This window comes from Rhinolophus ferrumequinum, chromosome X (assembly GCF_004115265.2).
Source record: "Rhinolophus ferrumequinum isolate MPI-CBG mRhiFer1 chromosome X, mRhiFer1_v1.p, whole genome shotgun sequence".
Lineage (NCBI taxonomy): Eukaryota > Metazoa > Chordata > Mammalia > Chiroptera > Rhinolophidae > Rhinolophus > Rhinolophus ferrumequinum.
In genome coordinates, this window is record NC_046284.1 from 78,470,360 (window position 1) to 78,493,811 (window position 23,452).

Consider the following 23,452-nt stretch of genomic DNA (forward strand, 5'->3'; position numbering starts at 1 on the left):
GCACTTTCTGAGTTCTCCTCCGGATCTTATTACAAACGGGACCTATAACCCATCAAAGAACTCTTTGCTCATCACACAGAACAGCTAAGAGACTGCTGGATTACTTGAAGCTAAGGATTACTTGAAGGTGCGCTAATTGGGCGAGCAGGGGAAGGAAGGAAGGAAGGTACCAGAGTAAAAACGCGTGGGCCGGCAGGGTCTCTGCCTGCAGCAGCGGCGGCGACGAAAACCGCGGTGGCACCCGCAATTCCGGGCACGCACCGGATCCCAGGGCGGAATGGAGAGCACAGAGACCAGGACGTGGGCTCTTTCCCTGCGTCCCACGGCTGATTTCTCCCGCCGGGAGGGCGGCTAGTGGGCCCTAGGGCGAACAGAGAACACAGACTCCATACCTGGGCCCCTCCCCCCAGCTCTTCCAATCCTACCACCGCCCTTCGAGACTTAAACTGGCCCCTGAACTGAGGAGTAGTGTCAGATTACAGAGGAGCCTTAGTGCTCAGGCTCTGGGAAGCCTGACAGGCAGCCCTGACCCAGGGAAGAGGCCGGGAAGAGTGTGATTTTGGCTGGGCTAGGAGAGAAGAGACTGTTCCACCCCTAGCCACCACCTTTTCTGGCCTGCAGGAAGAGGGTGATGCGCGGCTGGGCTGGGAGAGAGAAGACCCCTCAATCCCCAGCCCCCACCCTTTCTGGCCTGCCTAGGGCAGGGCAAGTGCAACTGCCGAGACACTCCCAGGGATCAGCAGTAAGGCAGACAAAGCTCTGGGCTTTTAGCAGCTCAGAAATCTCCCACCCGCACCACCCCATACACACACACACTGAAGAAGTGCCCTAAGACTCAGGAGTACTGAACACAGGGCTGGTGGTGCTAATCTCAGTGTGCATATGTGCAGGCAAGGGCAGAAACTGCACTGACTTTGTATAAACTATCATCCAGACCCCTCAGGGCCACGCAATTAAATCTACAGCCCCAAAGTCACTCTGGGCACCAGGTGACTGGCTCTGCCTGCGCAATAAGCAGGGGGCTCTTTGGTACAGCAGAGGACAACCTGGACATAACTTGGTGGGCTTAAGCCAAGACTGGCACTGCTTTTTGTTTTGCTTTGTTTTGTTTTGTTTTGCTTTGTCTTTATATCTTTGATATCTTTGCCTGTGTCGAGTGGGGGTTATCGGGCGTTTTTACATGTGAATGTATTTGATTTTTTTCTTTGTTGTTGTTGTTGCTATTGTGCTTGGTGATTTGCTTTGTTCTGAAACTGCCCTACCAGGGCCCAGCTTAAGAGGCACAAGATTCAACATATCCAGAGGCCAACTCCAGACCAAACCAGAGTACTACCGGGTTTGACCTACAAGTCATACACCCAGAGGGAATTCTCTGCAGGCACTAGAGCCCATAGAGGCCAAACCACATTTAAGTGGTCAACCCTCAAGCAGCAGAATGCCCTGCGGTGGGCAGAGCCAAGTCTCACAACGAGTCAGCCTAGGAGTTAACCCCACCTACTCACAAGCAAAAAACAATTAAAGATCTTCTTGAATTGGACAATATACAGAACACAAGAGTCACCTTTGGAGCACACGCAGAGGAAAAGAAGAAAGTAGTGCAAGTCAAATATAAAGGACACATACTACATAAGATAACCTAGCAAGAACTAAGAACTCTAGGGGATCTATTTAATACATCAAAGCAAACACAGTCAGCCAGAATGGGGAAACAAAGATACACGTCCCAAATAAAAGAACAGAAGAAACCTCCACAACTGGAAACAAATGAAGCAGAGGTAACCAACCTTTCAGAGACAGAGTTCAGAACACTGGTGATAAGAATGTTTAAGGAGCTTAGAGAAGACATAAAGAAGGATGTAGAAATCATAACGAACAACCAGTTAGAACTAAAGAACACAACTACCGAAATTAAGAACTCACTTGAAGGAATTACCAGGAGGTTAGATGAAGCAGAGGATCGAATTGGTGACTTAGAAGACAAGGTAGCAGAGATCACCCAAACGGAACAACAGAAAGAAAAAAGAATAAAAAACAATGAGGATGGCTTAAGAGACCTCTGGGATAACATCAGGCGCAACAACATGCGCATCATAGGAATACCAGAAGGTGAAGAGAGGAAGCAAGGGATTGAGAACATATTTGAAGTAATAATGTCCGAAAACTTCCCCAACCTGATGAAGGAAACCAACATACAAGCCCAGGAAGTGCAGAGAGTTCCAACCAGGATAAACCCAAACAGGTCCACACCAAGACACATTATACTTAAAATGGCAAAGCTTAAAGACAAAGAGAGAATCCTAAAAGCAGCAAGAGAAAGACAGAGGGTTACATACAAGGGAACTCCCATAAGACTATCAAATGATTTTTCTACAGAAACATTGAAGGCCAGGAGGGAGTGGCAGGAGATACTCAAAGTGATGGAAAACAAAGGCATACAACCTAGATTGCTTTATCCAGCAAGGCTATCATTGAAAGTTGATGGAGAGATAAAGAGCTTTCCAGAAAACAATAAGCTAAAGGAATTTATTACCACCAAGCCAGCATTGCAAGAAATACTAAAAGGACTTCTGTAAATAGAAGAAAGATCAAAACAGCCTAACTACAAATTTAAAAATGGCAATAACTATGTACCTATCAATAATCACTTTAAATGTAAATGGATTAAATGCTCCAATCAAGAGACATAGGGTGGCTGACTGGATAAGAAAGCAAGACCCTTGTATATGCTGTATACAAGAGACACACCTCAGAACAAAAGCCACACACAGGCTGAAAGTGAAGGGTTGGAGTAAGATATTTCATACAAATGGAAGTGAAAAAAAAAGCTGGAGTTGCAATACTTATATCTGACAAAATAGACTTTAAAATGAAGAACATACTAAAAGATAAAGATGGACACTATATAATAATAAAGGGATCGATCCGACAAGAGGACATAACCCTAGTAAACATCTATGCACCCAACATAGGAACACCTAAATATATAAAACAGGTACTGACTGACATAAAGGCAGAAATCAACAGTAACACTGTTATAGTCGGGGACTTCAACACACCTCTGACAACAAGGGACAGGTCTTCCAGACAGAAAATCAATATGGAAACAACAGCCTTAAATGATACATTGGACCACTTGGATTTAATCGATATTTTCAGAACATTTCACCCCAATGCTGCAAAATACACCTTTTTCTCAAGTGCACATGGAACATTTTCCAAGATAGATCATATGTTAGGCCACAAAACAAGTCTTGATAAATTTAAGAAAATTGAAATCATACCAATTGTCTTCTCTGATCACAATGCTATGAAATTAGAAATGAACTACAGGAAAAAAATTGGAAGACACACCAATTCATGGAGGCTGAATAATTTATTACTAAATAATGAATGGGTCAAGCAGGAGATCAAGGAAGAAATCAAAAGATATCTCGAGACAAACGAAAATGAAAACACTACGACTCCAAATCTATGGGATGCCGCAAAAGCAGTCCTAAGAGGGAAATTCATAGCTTTGCAGGCCTACCTAAAGAAACAAGAAACATCACTAATCAACAGTTTATCTTCACATTTAAGGGATTTGGAAAAAGAACAGCAAAATAAGCCCAAAGGGAACACAAGGAAGGAGATAATAAAGATCAGAGCAGAAATAAATGAAATAGAAACCAGAAAAACAATACAAAAGATCAATGAATCCAAGAGTTGGTTCTTAGAGAAGATAAACAAAATCGACAAACCTTTAGCCAGGCTCATTAAAAAAAAAGAGAGAGGACCCAAATTAATAAAATCAGAAATGAAAGAGAAGTGACAACGGACAATGCAGAAATACAAAGAGTTTTAAGAAGTTACTATGAGCAACTATATGCCAACAAATTTGACAATTTGGAAGAAATGGACAATTTTCTAGAGGCGTACAACCTTCCAAGGCTAACTCAAGAAGAAACAGAAAACCTGAATAGACTGATTACCACCACGGAAATTGAATCAGTAATCAAGAGTCTCCCAACAAACAAAAGCCCTGGACCAGATGGCTTTACAGGTGAATTTTACAAAGCGTTCAAAAAAGAATTATCACCTATTTCCTCAAGCTCTTCCAAAAAATCCAGAAGGAGGGAAGACTCCCAAACACTTTTTACGAAGCCACTATCACCCTGATCCCAAAATCAGACAAAGACACCACAAAAAAAGAAAACTACAGGCCGATATCTCTAATGAACATAGATGCAAAAATCCTCAACAAAATATTAGCGAACAGAATTCAGCAATACATTAAAAAGATCATACACCATGATCAAGTGGGATTCATCCCTGGTATGCAAGAGTGGTTCAACATCCGCAAATCTATTAATGTGATACACCACATTAACAAAATGAAAAATAAAAATCACATGATCATATCAATAGATGCTGAAAAAGCATTTGATAAAATCCAACAGCCATTTATGATAAAAACCCTTAAGAAAGTGGGAATAGAGGGATCTTATCTCAACATAATAAAGGCCATATATGACAAACCCACAGCTAACATCATACTCAATGGGGAAAAGCTAAAACCATTCCCCCTAAGATCAGGAACAAGGCAAGGTTGCCCACTATCTCCGCTTCTATTCAACATAATGCTGGAAGTTCTTGCCACAGCAATCAGACAAGAAAAAGAAATAAAAGGCATCCAAATTGGTAAGGAGGAAGTAAAGTTATCATTGTATGTAGATGATATGATACTATATATAGAGAACCCTAAAGACTCCACCAAGAAACTATTAGAGCTGATAGATGAATTTAGTAAAGTAGCAGGATACAAAATTAATATTCAGAAATCAGTTGCATTTGTATATACCAATAATAAAACATCAGAAGGAGAAATTAAACAAACAATCCCATTTACAATCGCTCCAAAGACTATAAAATACCTGGGAATAAATTTAACCAAAGAAGTAAAAGATCTGTACTCAGAAAATTATAAGACACTGAAGAAAGGAATGAAGGAAGATATAAATAGATGGAAACACATATCATGTTCATGGATAGGAAGAATTAATATAGTTAAAATGTCCATACTGCCTAAGGCAATATACATATTCAATGCAATTCCTATCAAACTGCCAACGTCGTTTTTCACAGAAATAGAACATATAATCCTAAAATTTACATGGGACCATAAAAGACCCTGAATAGCAAAGGCAATCTTGAGAAATAAGAACAAAGTGGGAGGCATAACAATACCTGACTTCAAATTATACTACAAGGCTACAGTAATCAAAACAGCATGGTACTGGCATAAAAACAGACACATAGATCAATGGAACAGAATAGAGAGTCCAGAAATAAATCCACGCCTATATGGCCATTTAATCTACGACAATGGAAGCAAGAATGTACGATGGAGTAATGACAGTCTATTCAATAAATGGTGCTGGGAAACCTGGACAGACACATGCAAAAAAATGAAGTTGGACCACCTCCTTACACCATATACAAAAATAAATTCAAAATGGCTTAAAGACTTAAATGTAAGATCTGAAACCATAAAATACCTAGAAGAAAATATAGGAAGAAACTTCTCAGACATTACCCGGAGTAAGATTTTTACTGATATATACCCTCGCTCGAGGGAAGTAAGAGAAAAAATAAACATGTAGGATTATATCAAACTAAAAAGTTTTTTCACAGCAAAGGAAACCATCAATAAAACAAGAAGGGATCCTACTGAATGGGAAAAGATATTTGCCAATGATATATCTGATAAGGGATTAATATCACAAATCTATGAAAAACTCACTCAACTCAACTCCAAAAAAACAAACGATCCAATTAAAAAATGGGCAGAGGACTTGAAGAGACATTTTTCTAAAAAGGACATACAGATGGCAAATAGACATATGAAGCAATGCTCAACCTCACTAACCATCAGAGAAATGCAAATAAAAACCACAATGAGAAACCACCTCACCCCAGTCAAAATGGCTATCATCAATAAATCAGCAAACAACAAATGCTGGCGCGGATGTGGAGAAATGGGAACGCTTGTGCACTGTTGGTGGGATTGCAGATTGGTGCAGCCACTATGGAAAACAGTATGGAGGTATCTCAAAAATCTGAAAATGGAACTACCCTATGATCCAGCAATTCCACTCCTAGGTATCTATCCGGAGAAATCCAAAACTCCAATTCAAAAATCTTTATGCACTCCTATGTTTATTGCAGCACTATACACAATAGCTAAGACATGGAAACAACCAAAATGCTCATCGGTAGATGACTGGATTAAGAAACTGTGGTACATTTATACAATGGAGTATTACGCAACCATAAAGAAGAAAGAAATCTTACCATTTGCAACAACATGGATGGACCTAGAGAACATTATGTTAAGTGAAATAAGTCAGATAGAGAAAGATAAGTACCATATGATCTCACTTATATACGGAATCTAAAGAAAAGAATAAGTGAATGAACTAATCAGAAACAGTTTGGGAGACAAAGAGGAAAAACTGAGTGTTGCTAGATGGGCGGGGGGGTGGGGGTAAGGGGGAAGGTGAGGGGATTAGAAAACAATCAGTAACCACAAGATGGCCACAGGGTTTGAAAATTAATCTGGGGAACGTAATTTAGTGGTTACCAGAGGGTAAGGGGGTTGGGGGGTGGGAGATGAGGGTAAAGGGGATCAAATATGTGGTGATGGAAGGAGAACTGACTCTGGATGGTGAACACATAATATAATTTATAGATGACGTGATACAGAATTGCACACCTGAAATCTATGTAATTTTACTAACAATTGTCACCCTAATAAATTTAAAAAAAAAAAAGTATTCAGCAAACCCAAATCTAAGGTTACCTAGAGTTTCTCCTATCTTATTTTCTAGGAGTTTATAGGTTTCCATTTTACATTTATTTCATGATTCTTTTTTTTCAGTTTTATTGAAAAATAATTGACATACATTAATTATAAGTTTAAGGTGTGTAGCAAGATGGTTTTATATACATATATTATGAAATGATTACAAAAATAGGTTTAGTTAACATCCATCATCTGATATAGATACAATAAAAAGAAAAGCAAAAAATCTTCTTATGATGAGAAGTCTTAGGATCTACTCTCTTAATAACTATCCTGTATATCATACAGCAGTGTTAGCTGTAATCATTATGTTATACATTACATCATCAGTACTATTTATCTTGTAACTTGAAGTTTGTACCTTTTAACCACCTTCCTACAATTATACCTCTCTTCACCTCCCATATAATTCATTTTTGTGAAAGGTGCAAGATCTTTGTCTAGATTCATTTTTTGTATGTGGATGTCCAGTTGTTCCACAACCATTTTTTAAAAGACTATCCTTTCTCCATTAGATTGCCTTTGTTCCTTTGTCAAAGATCAGTTGGCTATATTTGTGTGGGTCTATTTCTGCATTCTTTATTCTGTTCCATTGATCTTTTTGCTTATTATTTTGTCAATACCACACAGATAGAAGTGGGATTGATTATTGTAAATTTATAGTAAGTCTTGAGTTCAAGTAGTGTCAATCTTCTCATGTTGTTCATTTCCTTCAGTATTGTGTTGACTATTCTGGATATTTTGCCTTTCCATATAAATGTTAGAATTAGTTTGTCAATATCCACAAAATAAGTTGCATGGATTTAAATTGGGATTGTGTTGAATCTATAGATCAAGTTGGAAAGAACTGACATCTCGACAATATTGAGTCTTTCTAGCTATGTACATGGACTATCCCTTCATTTATTTTGTTCTTTGTTTTATCTGAATTTTACAGTTTTCCTCATATCTTCTATGTATTTTGTCTGATGTATACCTTCACATTTCCTCTTTATTACTAATGTAAATGGTGTTGTGTTTTAAATTTCAAATTCCAACTGCTCATTGCTGGCATATAAGAAAGCAATTGACTTTTGTACATTAATCTTGTGTCCTGTAACTTTGCTATAATTACTTATTAATTCCTGGAGCTTTTTGTTGTTGTTGACTCTTGAAATTTTCTTAATAGATAATTATGTTATCTGCACTCAAAGATAGTTTTATTTCTTCCTCCTAAATCTGTATACATTTTTTTCCCTTTTCTTCTCTTATTGCATTAGCTAAGACGCTGAATAGGCGTGGTGAGAATGGACATCCTTGTCTTGTTCCTTATCTTAAGGAGAAAGTATCCAGTTTCTCACCATTATGTAATATGTTCACTATAGATATTTTGTAGATTTTTTAAAAATCTAGTTTAGGAAGTTCCCCTTTATTCTTAGTTTGTTGTGCTTTATCATGAATGGGTACAGGATTTTGTCAAATGCTTTTTCTGCATCTATCTATTGATATAATTTTACGATTTTTTTCAATATCCTGTTGATTTATGAATTGTTGAACCTGGCTTGGATAGTTGGAAGAAATCCCACTTTGTTGTGGTGTTTGTTTGTTTATGTATACATTATTGGATTTGATTTGTTAGTATTTTGTTGAAGACTTGTGTATCTATGTTCATGAGAAATGCTGGTCTTCAGTTTTCCTGCCTTGCAATGTTCTTTGTGGGGGTTGGTATTAGGGTAACTCTGACCTCATAGAGTGAGTATTCACTCTATTTTTACTTTCTATAATTCTATATCAATTGTAGAAAATTGATATAATTTCTTCCTCAAATTTTTAGTAGAATTCACCAGTGAAACCATATTGGCCTATTGATTTATTGTTTGGAAGGATATTAATTATTGATTTCAATCACTTTAATAGATATAGATAGACCTATTCACATTACCAGTTTCTCCTTATGTGAGTCTGATACACTGTCTTTTAATAAATTGGTCTATTCAATTTAGGTTATCAAATTTCTGGTCATAAAATTGTTCATAACATTCCTTTATTATTCTTTTGATGACACAGGATCAAAAATGATGGTCCTTCTTTCATTTCTGATGTTAGTAATTTATGTCTTTTCTCTGTTTTCTTTATTAACATGGCTAGGAGTTTATAAATTTTACTAAACTTTTCAAACAATCAGCTTTTCAATTTTGTTGATTTTTTTCTATTGATTTTCTGTTTTCAATTTCATTGATTTCTGCTCTAATTTTCATTTCTTTCTTCTGCTTACTTTATACTTAATTTGTTCTTTTTTTTTTTCCTAGTTTCCTAAGGTGAAAGTGCAGATGACTCATTTTGGATCTTTCCTATTTTCTAACATAGTCATTCCATGCTATGAAATTTTCTCTAAGCACTGCTTTTGATACATCTTATAGATTTTAACAAGTTGTATGTCTTTCATTAGTTTGAAATATTTCTAAATTTTTCTTGAGACTTCTTGTTTGGCCCATGTGTTATTTAAAAGGGAGGGCTTTTTTGTTTGTTTATTTGTTTGTTTTCTGTCTTTGAAATATTTTTTTTTCTTTTTTAAAAATTTATTGGGGTGACAATTGTTAGTAAAATTACATAGATTTCAGGTGTACAATTCTGTATTACATCATCTATAAATCCCATTGTGTGTTTATCACCTGGAGTCAGTTCTCCTTCCATCACCATATATTTGATCCCCTAAAAGGGAGTTTTTTTATTCTAATAGTTTGTTTTTCCAGCCACCTTTATGTTATTGATTTCTAATTTAATTCCACTACAGTTTGAGGTGCATTTTGTATGATTTTCATTCTTTTAAATTTGTTGTTGTGTCTTATAAACAAGAATATGGTCTATCTTCGTACATTTTCTGTGTGACTTGAGAAGAATGTGTATTCTGCTGTTGTCAGACAAAATATTCTATAGATGTGAATTAGATCCAGTTGATTGATGGTACTGTTCAGTTCAACAAAGTCTTTACTGATTTTCTGCTTACTGAATCTGTCAATTACTAATAGAGGAGCAGGGAAGTCTTCAAATATAACAGTGGTTTCATCTATTTCTCCTTGCAGTTCTGTCAGGTTTTGTCTCATGTATTTTAATGCTCCATTCTTAGACACATGTGCATTAAGAATTGTTGTGTCTCCTTGGAGAATTAACCCCTTGGTCATTATGTAATGCCCCTCTTCCCCTTATAATTTACCTTGCTCTGAAGTTGAGTTTTTCTGAAATTAGTATAGCTATTCCAGGTTTCTTTCTATTAGTGTGAACATGATACATGTTTCTCTATCTCTTTACTTTCAGTCTCTATGTTTTTTATATTTAATAGGGTTTCTTTTAGACAACACATAGTTGTCTCTTTTTTGTTTTGTTTTTAAAAGACAGTCTCAGTATTTTAATGGGTGTATTTAGTACATTGATATCCAAAGTGATTTCTGATATACTTGGGATAATATCAACCATATTTGTTAGCATTTTCTATTTGTTGATCTTGTTCTCTATTTTTTTTTTTTTTACTCTATTGAATTTCTTTCTTCTCTGGTTTATTTTTTATTTTTCAATTACAGTTCACATTCAATATTATTTTATATTAGTTTCAGGAGTACAGCATACTGGTTAGACATTTACATAATTTATGAAGTGATTCCCCTGGTTAGTGTAGTCCCCATCTAGCAATATACATAGTTATTACAATATTATTGACTATATTCTCTATGTTGTGCTTTACATCCCTGTGACTATTTTGTAACTACCAATTTGTACTTCTTAACCCTTTCACATCTTTTACCCTGTCCCTCAAACTCCCCTCCCATCTGGCAACCATCAGTTTCTTCTGTGTATCTATGAGTGTGTTTCTGTTCTGTTTGTTCTTTCATTTTAATCTTCAGAATCCACACACGAGTGAAATCATATGGTATTTGTCTTTCTCTGTCTGACTTATTTCATGTAGCATAATACTGTCTGGTCCATCCATGTTGTCACAAATGGTAGACTTTATTCCTTTTTGTAGCCAAGTAATATTCTATTGTATATATGTACCACCTCGTCATTATACAATTGTCTATTGATGGACACTTAGGTTGCTTCCATATTTTGGTGATTGTAAATAATGCTGCAATGAACATAGAGGTGCATATATCTTTTTTAATTTATGTTTCAGATTTTTTTAGATAAATACCCAGAAGTGCAATGCTATGTCATATGGTAGTTCTACTTTTATTTTTTTAGGAAACTCCAAATCATTTCCCATAGTGGCTGCACCAATTTGCAATCCCACGAACAGTGTACAAGGTTTCCCTTTTCTCCAAATCCTCACCAACACTTGTCATTTGTAGATTTATTTATTATTGCCATTCTGACAGGTGTCAGGTGATATCTCACTGTGGTTTTAATTTGCATTTATCTGATGATTAGTGAGTTGAGCATCATTTCATGTCTATTGGACATCTGTGTGTCTTTTTTAGGAAAATGTCCACTCAGGTCCTTTGCCCATTTTTTTTTTAAACTAGAATTTATTGGGGTGACAATGGTTAGTAAAATTACATAGGTTTCAAGTGTACAAATCTGTAATACACCATCTATATATCACATTGTCTCTTCACCACCGAGTCAGTTTTCCTTCCATCACCATATATTTAAACCCATTTACCCTATCTACCACCCCCCTCTTCCCTTACACTCTGGTAACCACTAAACTATTGTCTGTGTCTATGAGTTTTTGTTTCATTATTTGTTTCTCTTGTTCCTTTGTTGCCTGCAGATTTATATCTCACATATGAGTGAAGTCATATGGTTCTTGACTTTTTCTGTCTGACTTATTTCACTTAGCATAATAATCTCAAAATCCATCCATGTTATCACAAATGGCACTATTTCATCTTATGGCAAAGTAGTATTCCATTGTGTATACATACCACATCTTTTTTATCCAATCATCTACCAAAAGACACTTTGGTTCTTTCCATGTCTTGGCCATTGTAAATAATGCTGCACTGTTTATTGGAGTACATATATCTTTATCAATAAATGTTTTCAGATTTTTGGGGTAGATGCCCAGGAGAAAGATTGCTGGGTCATATGGTAATTCTATTCTTAATTTTCTGAGGAATGTCCATACTGTTTTCCATAGTGGCTGCACCAATTTACATTCCCACCAACAGTATATGAGGGTTCCTTTTGCTCCACAGCCTCTCCAACACTTGTTGTTATTTGTCTTATTGATGATAGCCATTCTAACAGGTGTGAGGTGATATTTCATTGTGGTTTTGATTTGCATTTCCTAATAGCTAGAGATGTTGAACATCTTTTCATATATCTGTTGGCCATTTGTATATCTTGTTGGGAGAAGTTTCTGTCATGTCCTCTGCCCATTTTTAAATTAGATTGTTTGTTGTTATGGGGTGTTTTTTGTTGTTGTTGTTGAGTTGTATGAGTTCCTTATATATTTTGGATATTAGCTCCTTATTGAAGGTGATGTTTGCAAATATCTTCTCCCATTTGGTTGGTTGCCTACTTGTTTTGTTAATGGTTTCTTTTGCTGTATAGAAGCTTTTTAGTTTGATATAGTTCCATTCACTTATTTTAGCTTACTTTAGCTTTTACTTCTCTTCCCTTTGAGATCTAATTCATAAAACCCTCTTTGAACCCAATGTCCATAAGTTTAGTACCTATGCTTTCTTCTATGCAGTTTATTGTTACAGGTCTTATGTTTAAGTCATTGATCAATTTTGAGTTAACTTTGGTATATGGTGACAGATAACCATCTAGTTTCATACTTTTGCATGTGGCTTTTCAATATTCCCAGCACCATTTATTGAAGACGCTGTCTTTTCTCCACTGTATGTTTTTGATTCCTTTGTCAAAAATTATCTGTCCATATTTATGTGGGGTTATTTCTGCATTTTCAGTTCTATTCCATTGGTTTGTGTGTCTTTTTTTTTCCTGCTAATACCATGCTGTTTTAATTATTGTCGCTCTATAGTACAAGCTAAAGTCAGGGAGTGTGATACCTCCAGCATTATTCTTTTTTATTAGGATAGCTTTGGCTATTCAGGGACTTTTGTGATTCCAAACAAAGCTGATGATTTTTGTTCTATTTCTTCAAAAAACGCCATTGGGATTTTGATGGGGCTTGCATTACAACTGTATATTCTGTTGGGTAATATGGCTATTTTAACTATGTTGATTCTTCCAATCCATTGACATGGAATGTCTTTTCATTTCTTTGTGTCTTCTTCAATTTTTTTTTAAAAATGTCTTATAGTTTTCAGTGTATATGTCCTTCACATGCTTTGTTAAGTTTATTCCTAGGTATTTTATTTTCTTTGTTGCAATTGCAAAAGGAATTTTTTTTCTAATTATTTTTCTGAAATTTCATTGTTAGTTGTCAGTATACAGAAATGCAATGGAATTTGTATGTTGATTTTGTAGCCAGCAACATTTCTGGATTTGCTTATTGTGTCTAATAGCTTTTCAGTGGATTCCTCAGGGTTTTCTATACAAAGAATTATGTCATTGGCAAAAAGTGACAATTTAACTTCTTCATTCCCACATCGGATGCCATTTATTTCTTTTTCTTGCCAGGTTGCCCTGGCTACTATTTCCAATACTATGTTGAATAACAGGCATTATGGGGGCAACCCTGCCTTGTTCCTGAATGTAGAGCAATAGGCTTCAGTTTTTCACCATTGATTATGATTTTAGCTGAGTGTTTGTCATATATGGCTTTTATTATGTTAAGGTATTTTCATTCTATACCCATTTTATTAAGTGTTTTAATCATAAATGGATGTTGTATCTTACCAAACACTTTTTCTGCATCTATTGATATAACCACATGATTTTTATCTTTTATTTTGTTTATGTGGTGTATCACCTTTATGAATTTGTATACATTGAACCATCCTTCTGCCCCTGGGATGAACCCCACTTCAGACTGTGATATATAATCTTTTTAATGCATTTTTGTATTCGATATGGTAGCAATTTGTTTAGGATTCTTGCATCTATATTCAGCAGAGACACAGGCATGTAATTTTCTTTTTTTTGTGTTATCCTTACCAGGTTTTGGTATCAGGGTAATGTTGGCCTCATAAAATGAGTTAGGAAGCATTGTCTCTTCTTCAATTTTTTGGAAGAATTTGAGGAGGACAGGAGTTAGAGCCTCTTTAAATGTTTGGTAGAATTCACTAGTGAAGCCATCTGGTCCTAGACTTTTGCTTTTGGGAAGGAATTTCATTACTGATTTAATGTCGTTACTGCTGATCAGTGTATTTAAATTTTCCAGTTCTTAATGATTCAGTCACGGAAGGCTATATGTTTCTAAGAATTTTTCCATTTCTTCTAGGTTATTGAATTTTCCTTCATAGTATTTTTGTATGATCCTTTGTATTTCTGTGGCATCCATGATAACTTCCCCTGTTTCATTTCTGATTTTGTTTATTAGTGTCTTTTCTCTTTTTACCTTAGTGAGTCTAGCCAAGGGTTTGTCAATTTTGTCAATCTTTTCACAAAACCAGCTCTTTGTTGCATTAAGTTTTCTATTGTCTTTCTGTTCTCCATTTCATTTAGTTCTGCTCTGATTTGTATATTTCCTTCCTTCTGCTGACTTTGGGTTTTATTTGTTCTTCTTTTTCTAACTCTTTAACATGTAATATGTGGTTGTTTATGTGGCAATTTTCTTGTTTGTTGAGATAGGCCTGTGATGATATAGATTTCCCTCTTAAAACTGCTTTTGTCACATCCCAATAATTTTGATAGGGTGTATTTTCATTCTCATTTGTTTCTATGCGCATTTTGATCTCTCCTCTTATTTCTTCTTTCACCCAGTCATTCTTTAAATGCATGATGTTTAATCTCCACATATTTGGGGTTCTTCTTGCATTTTCTTCAGTTGATATCCAATATCAAAGCCTTGTGATCAGAGAATATGCTTGGTATGATTTCAATCTTCTTAAACTTGCTGAGGCTGGTTTTATGACCCAATACATGGTCTAACCTTGAGAATATTCCATGCATACTAGAAAAGGATGTGTAGTCTGATGTTGTAGGGTGAAGTGCTCTATAAATGTCAGTTATGTCCATTTGGTCTGATGTGTCTTTTAGGGCTGATATTCGCTCATGTATTTTCTGTTTGGATGATCTATACATCGCTGACAATGATGTATTTGGTTCCCCTACAATAATTGTGTTTTGGTCAATTTCTCCCTTTAGTTCTATTCGTAGTTGCTTTGTATATTTTGGTGCTCCCCGATTGGGGGCATATGTATTGATGACTGTTATGTCTTCTTGTTGTATAGTCCCCTTTATCATTATGGAATGTCCATCTTTGTCTCTTGTTATCTTTTTCACCCTGAAGTCTGTTTCATCTGATATCATTATGGCTACACCTGATTTTCTCTGGGTACCACTTTCTTGGAGTGTCAATTTCCACCCTTTCACTTTGAGCCTATGCTTGTCCTTGTAGCTGAGATGTGTCTCTTGGAGACAGCATATGGTTGGTTTTAGTTTTTTGATCCAATCTGCTACTCTGTGCCTTTTTATTGGTAAGTTCAGTCCATTTACATTTAGGGTGATTATTGATATGTGAGGATTTCTTATCATTCCGTCTTTTGTTTTCTGGTGACTCGGTGTCTCCATTGTTACTTTGGCTTTTTGTAGCTGTCTGTTATTTCCGTGTGGTGGTATTCTATGATTTTTACCTCTGTTTCTTCTTTTTTTTATGTTATATGTCTCAGTTCTGGAATTTTTTTTTTTTTTGAGTGGTTACCATTAAGTTTAAGTAAAAGAAAGTTTCATATATACAATAGTCTTTTTTTTTCAGCATGCTTCTAATTTCCATTTCCCTTTGCAGATTCAGACCTTTACCTTCTCCCCTTTTATTGTCACAAGTTATCCCTACTTATGCTGTGAGTTGATTTCTGAGTTGCATTAGCAAGTTGTCTTTTTCTTATTTTGCTTTTTTTGTAATGTTTGTTTCTTCTTTACCCTTTATGTTATGTTTAAGTGTAGAGTGGCTTATTTTATGTAGGGGTTGTAATTTCCTTCTTCTGTTTGTCTGTTCATAATACTGCTCATGGTTTTGTACTCTTTTGATTTTTTGTTTCACATCAAATAGCCTCCTTCAGTATTTCTTGTAATGCAGGTCATGTGTTAAAAAATTCCCCCAGCTGCTGTATGTCTGGAAAGGTCTTAATTCTTCCTTCATATCTAAAGGACTTCTTTGCTGGATATATTATTCTTGGCTCATAATTTCTCTTTCAATAGTTTGAATATTTGCTTCCACTCCCTCCTCTTTTGTAGAGTTTCTGCTGAAAAATCTGATGATAATCTAATGGGTTTTCCTTTGTAGGTTACTGTCTTCTTTTCCCTGGCTGCCTTGACAATTCTTTCTTTGTCGTTAATTTTTGACAGCTTCCAACAATGTGCCTTGGAGAAGGCCTGTTGGGATTGAGGTAATTAGGTGTTCTGTTTGCTTCCTGGATTTGAGTTTACAGTTCTGTCCACAGGTTTGGGAATTTCTCATCAACTATTTGTTTGAATATACTCTCTGATCCCTTCTCCCTTTCTTCTCTTTCTGTTATGCCCATTATTCTTATATTGCCCTTTCTGATGGAGTCAGAAAGTTCTTGTGGAGTTCTTTAATTTCTTATAACTCTCAAGTCTCTCTCTTTTTCCATCTGTGTCATTTCCTGATTTCTATCTTTGATGTCACTAATTTCCCTCCATCTCATCAGCTCTATTACATGTACTGGCTATTTCATTAGTCATTTCTTTATTGAGTTCTTCATCTCCAGAATTTCTATTTGGTGTTTTGTTTTGTTTTGTTTTTAATTTTCAATCTCTTTGGTAAAATGTTCATTTTGTTCTGTGATTGTGTTTCTGAGTTCATTAAACTGCCTATCTGTGTTTAATTGCCTCTCGTTGAGTTTTTTCAGAACTGCAATCTTGAATTCTCTATCATTTAAGTTACATATTTCCATGTCTTTAAGTTCATTTTCTTCAGCATTTTCATTTTTTTTTTTTTGAGCTGCCTTGTTACCTTGGTTATTCATGGAAATTAATGAGTTATTATTTCTCTCTGGGCATCTACAGGAGTGGGTTCTATAGCAGGTTCTATATAAAGAAGCCTTTTTTTTCTTTTATTTCCAGTAGGTGTTGCTGAAATGTTTTATTTTCTTGCTGCAGCCTTTTGTTTTCTTTCATACAGTAGCATTTTATTTTCTCTTGCACTGTTCTGGCTTCTCATGTAATGCAGGGTTCCCTGGAAGGTGGGCTTCTCCTCTGTGAGCAGATTGCCTGGGTTTCAGGGTGATCTGCTAAGAGAGAAGAGTGGGAGGATGTGGAGGGCAATAGAGTTCTGAGCTTCTGAAATCCCAATGCTACCCCTGCAGCCCAATGCAGAGCCTGTGTGTCTCAGTGGCTCTGGTTGCCCCTGCATGGGTCCACCCAGAAACTTGGGGTGGGGTGGGCTGTGAGAGGCAGCTGGTGCATTTGTGGCTCTGACCAATGGCGACTACCAGCCCACAGTTGTCTTGCCCCTACAGTTCCTTCCCTTTTGCCAGAATTAATTGCACTCTGAGTCTGTGGCTTTGGGACGGTCACTGCTGTTCTCAGGGCTGTAGATGTAGATAGTCTATTTTTAAACTGACACTGCTACGATTTCTTCTGGATCCCGCTTCTAACACTGGGAACTTGGGATTGGCATGAGCTCTGGGAGGGTGGGTAGGGAAGTGGCCAGGCTCCATGTCTTTGTTTTCTCTTTTCTGCCTGGCAGTGAGGGCTTAAACGACAGATCTCACCCTTCTGTATTTGGTCTTTGCCCCAAGGTCTCTGCCCTGAATGCTGGGTTCAGCCTTATTATATGCTGATCCCTCCGGCAGGACTGTGGGCCACATGAGGGGCACCTGTAGCCTGAATTCTTCCCTCTCCTGCAACTGCAGTGAGCTCCAGTCTGAGTCCTTTGGCTTCACAACCCATGTTTCTACACTTTCCACTTCCCCCCTCCCCACTCACCTAATTTGACCACCTTCAGGTGATTCGATGTGTAGGTCTCTCACAAGTGCTTGTGTGTTATTCAGGGAGTCCTTTCTTGAATTTTCGCTGTTCAATTTGTTGTAACTTCCAGGGGAGATTTCAAGAAGCACACCTCATGCCACCATTTTCGTGATGTCACTCTTCTCAATGATCACTTATTTAGGTATACAAATTTTGAATGGCTGTGGTGTGCACCTGAAACTAGTATAATATTGTATGTTGGCTGTATTTTAATAAAAATTTAAAAAATAAATAAAGCATTCATAAATTAAGATTATGCATATTTATAAAATACATAGCATATTGACAAAGAGTTCTCGAATGACTTGGAGAGAGGCAATGCTTATGTGGTTATGTTCAATGCATTAAGCAGGTACCAAAATTACATATATAGCACATTGTAAACTATAAACTATATATTGCATAAACCTCTGGAAGAAAATACAATATTCATTAACAATGCCTCCAGGGAGTGAAATCATGAGATATTTAAAAAAATTTTACTTGTTAAGTTTTCTGTGTTTTCTATACTTTCTACAATGGGTATTTATTTAGTAGGTTTTTAGTCAAAAGAAATGTTTTTATTTTTATTTTTTTAAATGTCTTAAGGTTTTGAGGCTCAATTCTGTCCTTTGGTGATAATATCCTAGTATTATAGATCTGTTTTCCAAGGCCATCCCATTCTCATTTCTAGTCAGACTCTCAGCATCCTGTCTTCTCCTGCAAGTCATTTCCTGTGCAATGTCATGTCTTGAACAACAGAAAGACGTATATGCCCCACCTGCTTTTTGATGTCTGGAAACAACTTCTCCAGCCTGTGGCCCACATTTAGTGTACCAGTTGTCCTCAAATACAGTATCCTAACTGTCATAGTACTTCTGAAGAGCAGGTATTATTACATTTTCCCATTATACAAATAAGGAGACCAAAGCCCAAAGGGAGAAAAACGCACTTGCTCAAGGTCATGCAGTTTACAAGTGGTGGGTCAGAATTTGAACCAGTTCTGACAGTCTCCAAAACATAACTTTTTTTTTTTTTACTTTCCACATTGAAGAATTGAGCTGAGAAAGCAAATCTTCTAGGACAGTGAACTCAGACATCAGCCTGTTTCTATCAAAATAGGGTCATGGTGCTGGGTTCTTCTGAGAGTGATTTTGGCTATTATAGCATTTCCCAAAATGTGACGTACTCCTACTAAAGGGAAGCCTCCTTGTTCAAACAGGTTTAAGAAATGTAACTTTATTTTCCTTTTGGAGATTCACAATGCACTTTTGCAGATTAGAGGCTTCTAAAATTATTTAACTTCCTTTATCATGGAATTTGAAAACAAGACATCTGCCCCCCCCCAACATATACTCTATACAAGCTCTGTAAACAACCTTATCAAAGTCAGCCCATCCTGGAAACTCAAGATACCCTGACTGCTGAGATAAGTTTAGTCTCTCTTCCTGTCTAAGGCACCTTCTCCTCCACCTGACAGTAGTTGGCCCACGCACCACTGCCTGAGTCTGCTATGTGAGCCTCCTCTGCTTATCTCCTGGATCCTACTGGAGAGACGGCCAAAGTAAGAGGCACGAAGAGGACAAAACAGCAAACATGAAGTGAGGTGGAGAACACAGAGATATATGGGTAAAGGTTAACAAATTGCAAGTGCATGCATTATAAAGCAGAACTGTAACAAGTAACATAGAGCCTATACTCTATGGCAGGCATGTTCCAAGTGCTTTAACTCTGTTAACATATGTAATCCTCACAACAGCCCTATTATGTATGTACTGTTATTATAATCACTGCTGTTATCCTCACTGTACAGATAGGGAAACTGTGGCCCAGAGAGGTTAAGTAACTTGACCAAGGCTGCAAACTACAGCATAGAGACTTAAAACTAGGCAACCTGGCTCCAGAGTCCATATTTTTTGTTTTTCTTCAACAAGCATTTATTGAGCATTAGGTATGTAGGCATGTCTTGGGCACTCTCACATTTGTCAAAGACAAAAATGTGAAGGACACAAAAATGAGATACAGTCTCTGTTTTTAAAAAGCTGGAAATAATACAACATAGTAAGTAAAAAGGGAGCAGTATGTACAAATTACCAAGGAGGCACTAAGGGTAGAAAATCTCACTCCGAATTTTCCCTAGGAAATCTTTGAAAGCAAGAAAAAGCCTTTTTTGTATTTCCACAATTTAACATTATTCCATAATATCCAGGAAACATTTCTCACTCTATCATATTTTCACGTTTGTAAGTTGACTTTTTAAAAGATTTTTATAAAAATATATAGCGAACATAAAATATTATATTAGTTTCAAAAGTACACCAAAGTTATTCAACATTTATATACCCAAAGAAGTGATCACCACAATACATCCAGCAACCATCTGACAATGTACTATGCTATCACAATATTACTGATTCTTTTCCAAATGCTGTATTACATCCCAATGAGTTATTTGTTTTCTACCTGAAAATTTGAACCTCTCTTCTTAAATTAAAATTTACTGGGGTGAAAATGGTCAACAAAACTACATAGGTTTCAAGAGTACAATTCCATAATACATCATCTTTATATTGCATTATGTTTTCACCACCAAAGGAAGGTAAGGGGGGTCAAATATATGCTGATGGAAGGAGAACTGTCTTATTTTACTATAATATTTACTATATATTTTACTATAATATAAGACTCGGTCTTATTTTGCTATAAGACCAGGTCTTATATAATATAATATAATATAATATAATATAATATAATATAATATAATATAATATAAGACGGGGTGTTATGTTAATTTTTGCTCCAAAAGACACATTAGAGCTGATTGTCTGGCTAGGTCTTATTTTTGGGGAAACATGGTAGTTATTATCATACCATTGACTATACTCCATATGCTTTACTTTACATCTCCATGACTATTTTGTAACCACCAATTTGTACTTCTTAATCTCTTTACCTTTTTCACCTTGCTCCCAAACCCCCTCCCATCTATCACCCCAACAAATCTAGTACCCATCTAATACCATATATAGTTATTGCAATATTATTGACTATATTTCTTATGCTATACCTATACCCTACATCCCCATAACTACTTTGTAACAACCAATTTGTACTTTTTAATTCCTTCCCCCTTTTCCCCCCCACACCCCCAAATCCCTTCCTTACTGGCAACCGTAAATATATTTTCAGTATCTATGAGTTTGTTCATTTTGTTCTTATGATTTCACATATAAAAGAAACCACGAGACGTCATCAAAATGGCAGCATGACGTGAGCCTCTGTAAAGCTCCACTGTAATTTACAACTAATCGAACAACAATAACTCCACAAAGGACTCCCTGCACAGCAGACAGGCAAGACGAAGAGGCCCACTACTGAATTCACCTAAAGGTGGGTAAATCACTAGCAGGGGAGGAGGGAAGGGAGAAGTGCAGAGACGGAGCCACGCGGGCTCAGGACACAGACCTAGCTCGGTGTTCCGAGATCGCTGCATCCAAGAACTACCGCAGCTGAGGGAGAGGGAAGAACTCAGACTGCTAGGGCTCCACTTATGGCCCACAGGGCTGAAGGGGCATCATATAACACGACTGAACCCAAACCTCATGGCAGAGACATCGGAGAAAAGATTGAGGGAAGAAGGCTGAAAACGGTGGTTTAAGCCCTCACTGCCTAGCAGAGAAAGGAAATCTTAGGCACTGAGACTAACTGCCCCCTCCCTATACTCCCAGAGCTCGCCCCGCCCACACCTGCCTGATGCTAAATTCAGAACAGTAGCAGTGTCAGATCAAAAGAACAGAATATTTGCTGTTCTGAGAACTGTGGACTGCAGACACAGATTCACAGCCCAACTAGTTCTGGCAAAGGGGAGGGAGCTGTGGAAGCAGGACCGGCTGTGGAGGTGGTCGCCCCCATTACTCTGGGCCACCTCTCACAACTAACCCCGCCCCTGGCCCCACCTATCTGGGTGGATCCCTGCAGGAGCAAACAGAACTACTGAAATATATGGGCTCTGAATCTGGTGCAGGAAGAGCTTTGGAACTTCAAAAGCTCTCCGCATATCCACACGGACACTGCGCCCTGTGACCCAGGCGAACTATTAACAGAGGAGAAGCGCGTCTCCCAGGGAATCCCCCCATTGTGTGAGAAACTGGAATAGTGCAGAGAAAACATAGCAGTACCGTGTGAGAGAGAAAACAACGACTGCAGTCGGAGAGAAAGTAAAACATTCTACCAAAAACTACTGGAAAACAAAAGAAACACCTCTTCCTATCAACCTGTTGCAGAAGCCACTCCTGTAGATGTCTAGGAAGAGAAATAATAAATCAGTAATTTCCATGAATAACCAAGGCAACAAGACAGCTCAGAAAGAAAGTGAAAAGTCTCCAGAAAAGGAACTTAAGGATATGGAAATATGTGACTTAAATGACAAAGAATTCAAGATTGCGGTGCTGAAAAAACTCAACGAGATGCAAGAAAACACAGAAAGGCAGTTTAATGAACTAAGAAACACAATCAAAGAACAACATGAGCATTTTAGGAAAAAGATTCAAATTTTAAAAAAGAACCAAACAGAATTTCTGGAGATTAAGAACTCAACAGAAGAAATTAAGAATGAAATAACAAGCTTAGGTAGTAGAGTGGACCAGATGGAGGAAAGAATCAGTGACATCGAAGACAGAAACCTAGAAATCACACAGATGGAAGAAGAAAGACACTTGAGACTTAAAAGAAATGAAAGAACTCTACAAGAACTTTCTGACTCCATCAGAAAGACCACTATAAGAATAAAGGGCATACCAGAAGGAGAAGAAAGAGAGAAAGGAACAGAGAATGTACTCAAACAAATTGTAGATGACAACTTCCCAAACTTGTGGACAGAACTGGATCCTCGAATCCAAAAAAAATAGAACATCTAATTACCTCAATCCCAACAGGACTTCTCCAAGGCACATTGTATTGAAACTGTCTAAAATCAATGACAAAGAAAGAATCCTAAAGGCAGCCAGGGAAAAGAAGACAGTAACCTACAAAGGAAAGCCCATTAGACTATCATCAGATTTTTCAGCAGAAACTCTACAAGCCAGGAGGGAGTGGAAGCAAATATTCAAACTATTGAAAGAGAGAAATTATGAGCCAAGAATAATATATCCAGCAAAGATATCCTTTAGATATGAAGGGGACAATCTGGGGCAACCACAACATAAAAAGGGGGAGAGTAAAGGCCTGAACCGGAATATGAGAATGGAGAAAGTGAGCGTGCTGAAGAAAATGGAATACTCTAAATATCAAACTTTCTTTTACATAAACTTAAGGGTAACCACTCAAAAAAAATCCAGAACTGAAATATATACATAATAAAAGAAGAAACAGAGGGAAACATCATAGAATACCACCACACAGAAATAATAGACAACAACAAAAAGGCAAAGAAACAATGGAGACAAAGACTTACCAGAACAATAAAGAGAGAATGACAGGAAATACTCACATATCAATAATCACCCTAAATGTAAATGGACTGAACTCACCAATAAAAAAGCACAGAGTAGCAGATTGGATCAAAAAACTAAACCCAGTTCCAGAGAC